Genomic DNA, 5,775 nt, shown 5'->3' on the forward strand with positions numbered 1-5,775 from the left:
TCTAAAGAGGACCATTAATATTTATATTCAAAGTACTCGCAATCAATTAATATTTATTTTTTAAATATCTTTTTTGTCATATCCTTAGGCCGTAGCCAGTGTTGGGCCGACAATGGCAGCCAAGCTCTGGCTGCCAAGTCAAGGCCATAGTTATCAATCCGGCAATGGCGCGACGATGGCAGCCAGGTTTGGTCCAATACTGGTACCCAGTCTTGGGCCGACGATGGCAGCCAAATCTTGGCTGCCAAGTGCAGGCCATAGTTATCATTCCGCAATTGGCGCGATAATGGCAGCCGAGCTTCGGCAATATTTTTGCCGACTATGGGCCAATGTTGGACCTGAAAGCAGTAAACGGTTGGCGGCTCAGGGGACTTATCCGAAATGCATTTAACGGTGTTCTTCCAAATCACGGCAGAGTTCATCTTTTTGATTTAAAATTAAACTATTCCAGTTAAAGATTCATAGTTTTGTTTGAAAATTTATCATTTATGTTGTGATGTTCGGCTCTGTCGTGTTAAATGAGATTTAGAATGAACGTCATAAATTAAAATAAAGGTTTACGTTTTACGGCAAATATGAATATTTTAGTTTTAGTTCACCGGAAAAATTGAAAAACTTGACCGGGAAAGACCGGGAAATCCTATTTAGAGGAGGCACAAGCCCCATAAAGCTTACTACGCATTTCCCATAAGAAAGAATCGTCATCGAATTGAAACTCCACGTTTCTCTTCACAATTATCCATAGAATATAACGCTAATTATGATTTTTTGCAGTTTTTTAAATGCAAATTGTTTCTAATACATAAAATAATACATGTAATAACTAATTCAAGTTAACTAAAAGAATCATGCAAGTTAACATAGTTGTTAAAACAATCGATTATTGTTTATAACTATTTTCTCTTAGAGAAGTGATACAAATTCGCGGTTTTTCTGAACTTTTAAGTTAGTTGTCCAATTTTTATATAGTCAGGTAATATTTATTACAAGTTAAAAAACATGCTCATTTAAACAATCTATTGTTGTTTATAACTATCTTTTTTTAGATAATTGCTAGAAAATTGTGGTTTTTCTGAAATTTTTAAATTTGCTTTGCTTTTTTACTTATTATTTTAATATCTTGAAGGCGAAATGTAAATTCCTCATTGAAAACATTAAAATCTATAAACCTTTGAAGTCACTTTTAAATCATCGATCCTTATTTCCAAAAAATTACTATTCATAGATTTTTAGATAATACAATCAGAGAGATTCAATGTAAAAAATTGATTAAAATTGAAATTATTTCATGCATCAGATTTAGACCATACTAACAATTTTGACAAGAAAAATTCGCAACAAATAAGAAAATATCTACATTGCCGGAATTTGCTTTTAACAAACTTTTGTCCACCGAGTTTCAAGTTTAAAAAAAAGAAATACACTGAGAGACTTTTTGTTAAAATAAATGAAAAAAAAATGAATTAGAATTTAGTATAATATCGTTTAAAAATAGGGAAAACCGAGGGTTCATTATACGAGTACTTAATCGACTTTCGGTACCGAAGTTTAATATTATCCCAGTGGGCACAAAACTATGAAAATCCTAAGAACGTCCTTGGGACATTCCTAAGACGTCCTATGTTAGGCCAAGCAACGTCTCTAAGACGTCCAATGTCCTAAAGATGACCAAAAGACGTCTTAAAGACATGGACGTTCTCGGGACATCTTGTTTACTGACATTAGACGTTTTAAGATCATTCCTAGGATGACTAAAAGACATGTTATAAAAGATGTCTTAGCGATGTCGCAAAGACGTCTCTAAGACATCCTTAATTTTTTTGCTTACTGGGATTCTACGAGTATTTAAAACACGAAGACGACAAAGTAGTATTCTAAATACGAAATATTATGAATTTCCATTTCAAGAGTTAACACTATATGAAAAAATAATATTCTTTTTACTGAGTTTTCGAAAAATAATTTCCATAAGAAAAATAGTGCATATCATAATCTCGAAAAAGTACTTTAGAAATTGATATTGGTAATATGAAGTTGACAGAAATCCGAGACGCATAGCAAAGTATGAAATCATAATTCTTAATACCAAAAGGTTATGATATACAACGTTTTTAATTAAAGTTAACATTTTCTATTTTCAATTCCTTTATTTACTATGGGATTTAAAACATTAGAAATTTTTTCTCACGGAATTTATACCCTAAGGTAATAAGATTTAATTCAATGAGTACAATTAATAAAATATTACATCTGAATAGACAGAAGTTTATTATGCTGAATTACTGAGATCTCAAATTAGAGAATGATATTCATACAAGAATATTATCAGTTCCTTTAAAAAAATGTATTTTATAAAAAATCAATTCAATCATTGAAAGTGACAAAATGTATGAAGCACATAATCATTTGTAAAAAAGTGCCCAGATATTTGTCATACTCCCCTGAGTTGTCAAGCGAAGACGCTTAGCCGAATTTTCGCCAAATATTCCATAATGTAAAGTAGTCGTGTGGCGCATTCGCCCTAGCGAATGCGTTAGTGCTTTAGGTAAGTTAGATTCGAATTTCGTGTGCTATATTTTTCACATAGTCGTTTGAGATTGTCATATGCTTTGTATGGCAACTTCAAACGGTGTTTTCGCTCTTTCGAATAAAATGTATTATCGTCGTTTTAACCTCGCTTGTCAACTTTGATGTAGTGTTTATATATACAAAAGAACAATTATTTTAATACATTTTTATTTGATAATTATGAGCATTAGGGCGTATCGAAAAAAAGTTGTTTGCGCGAAGTTCTTATAGCAATGAAAACTTTCTTTTGGAAGTCAAAAAAAGTCCCCTATATATAGTTTCATAAAAAAACTCATTCCGTCTCCGCATCGTAGATATAGCTAAAAATCACAAAAAACGAAGTACCTCATCAAATTTGAACAGTAACAAATTTTTTTTTGAGATTTAAATTATCAATAAAAATAGTTCAAAATAGTTCTCATTCAACTCGTTTGTCTTCTTATTAATTATGTAATCAATAAAAAGAGATGAATATGTGAAAACTATTCGTGATTTCATTCACCGGTGCCAGTTTAGTTTTTTATTCTAAAGCGGGATCTATTATTATTATTATTATTATTATTACACCATTAAGCCATTTCCCTTTCGGGGTAGGCGTGACTCACTCGGTAGGGGAAAGGAGTAGTGTGTGAAAGGGATAGAGATTTTTCAGATTGATCCAGAATTCTCGTGCTATTTAAGCAAATAACACGTTCGTTCCGCAACACGGCTCCGACCCAGGTTGCTGATCAATCTCTCTAACAATCATCCCAAGCGAAGAACCTCACGAAGTCGTTATGTAAGGTTCCTCACTTGGGTCCATTAGTAGCCAAGGTCTTTTGTTTCAGGCGTCATTCACTCCACTGACACTCTTTTTATTAACTATTTGCCGCCATTCTTTCCGCGGTCTACCTCTGGGCACGCTGCCATTTACTTTACCTTGATACACTTGTTTCGTTAGTCGTTCATTTGGCATTCTCTCAACATGTCCGAACAATCTTAACCGATTTCTTTCCCATGTGTCTACTAGCGTCTCTGCTGCACCACATTCTTTTAGAATTGTCTCGTTACTTACTTTGTCCATCAGGGTTTTCCCACATATTATGCGCATGAATCTCATGTCAATTGCGTTAATTTTACTCTTATCTTTTTCTTAATAAGTACATGTCTCGCTCCTATTTCTTAAAATATATTCTGAATAAAATGAAATCAAAAAATAGTCGGAACATATATTCGCTTGTTATAATGTCATTAAATTATGAAACAAAATTATTTTTCGTGTCAGAGGAGTAAGGTTGCCGAGATGAGGATGTGACTTCTTTCACACACCTTTCCACTGCTTGAGTATGGCATGGAAGATGAAAAAGATCTTTGGAAATGAGATGAGTTACGTGCTTCGTTTTGAATTCGGTGAGATTTTCAATTGTCATCGATTTAGTTAATGGCGGTTCCGAAATTTTGCACTTATCCCAGTCGATTAGTTCCATGTAGTCTTTTGCGTCAAAATTCAACGAAGGAACCTCGAATTTCCTTAATTTTGATTTCCCAGTTGATTGTCTCGCAGAAATTATTGGAGACACTGCGAGCTTGCGGATTTACTGCCTTTCGTCATATAGCATAGCGAGAAGATTTTCTGGGTGATCAAAGTAAGCATTATTTTCTATTACTTTTTCAATACATTCATCGCAATCTTCTTTTAGGCACGCACTCAAGGAAATGCTTTTTTAGAGATGTTTCGGTGTATCTTGAATAGATGGTTGACACTTAATTTCGAACCACATTGGGAAATATACTTTCACAATGAATTGAACTAAAACTCTTTACTCAAATTATGGATTCTCTGTCCCAATGTAAGTTCGAAGAGTTCTACTCATCCTAGTTAACCATCTGGCGTGCGATAATTTCCCTGGACTTTTTCGAGAAAGGTCTTCAGAACACTCTCCTTCTTTGATAAGATTCAATATATCTAACAGGTACATTTGATCAGAAATAAGACCACGGGTGTTAACTGCAGGAGAATTAGGACTGTCGACAGCATCGAAGTTTACAACCGGAATTTCTTCATAAGAAGCTAAGCTTTTTCCGATTGTACCATAAAAATCGTTAGGACCAGAAGTTCCTCCATCAAGTTTTACAAACAACGATTTAAATGGCAGCTCATTACCATGAAGCTGACAGACACTCCATTGTAGCGGTTTACCCAATTCTAATCCTAGCAATCGAATTATACCTGCGTGTTTACCAGTGTTCGTAGGACAGCCATCACAACCCACACAGTCTAGATTAGACGTATTAATTTCTTTGTCAAAGAAAAATATATATATATTCCTTTACTTGTTCCATCCATTACTTTTGTTTCGTTTTTTCTTCCATCAAAGTAAAAAAGCCTTTATTTCCGAAGCCAAAGAGAGCTGCTTTTTCTGAAGTTGCTGGCAAGTTTTTGTTCACTCCCTATGGAGCATACTCTGGTCAAAAACTAAACCTTTTAATTCCCGAATGTACTTACTCACTTCGGGTAAAATTGCTGAAGCCAGTAAAGCAGCAGACCTGTATCCGATGCCTTATCTGTCACAGCCTTTTGAAAATGTTGGACAGTTTAATCTTGTCTGATCTGTAAATTTGTTCCAATAAAGGACCCATGCAACTTCAACATCTTCTTCGGCGGGCTGATAATCGTCTTTTACATTGTCATGCATAATCGAGTCACAACAAGAACGCTTCGATTGTACTTCATGATGATCTGATTGTTCCGAATCAATTTTCGGAAGAGACGTGAATGATTTTATCATTCGCCCTAAGATCGCTGATCTAAGAGAAACACCCTGACAGCTTCAGAAAGATCTATGTCACAAGTGCATGAAGCATTATCACACAAGCCGACCTTTTCAATTTTTTCAACTCCTTTTGATCTGTTTTAACGATCTTTGCGATTCTTGATTCTGTAAGAATTGGGATGGAAATTTCATTCCATATATCCTGTAGCCAGCTCACAGCTAAATGCGAAATATCAGAAAAACTTGGGTATCTTTTAGATTCTTTTTCAATTCGAATTTTTTCGCATTCGAAAATATAGTATCTCATTACATAAAAGTTTGTTGGTAACCTCCAGTTACTTAACTCACTGTATTTTCCAATGATTGGACATTCGCTTAAAAAATCCATTTTTTAAACTCAAACCACTAACTAATCACATACGGCGTTTACTGAATTTAATGCGAAAAAGAAATG

This window comes from Belonocnema kinseyi, chromosome 5, assembly GCF_010883055.1.
Source record: "Belonocnema kinseyi isolate 2016_QV_RU_SX_M_011 chromosome 5, B_treatae_v1, whole genome shotgun sequence".
Classification (NCBI taxonomy): domain Eukaryota; kingdom Metazoa; phylum Arthropoda; class Insecta; order Hymenoptera; family Cynipidae; genus Belonocnema; species Belonocnema kinseyi.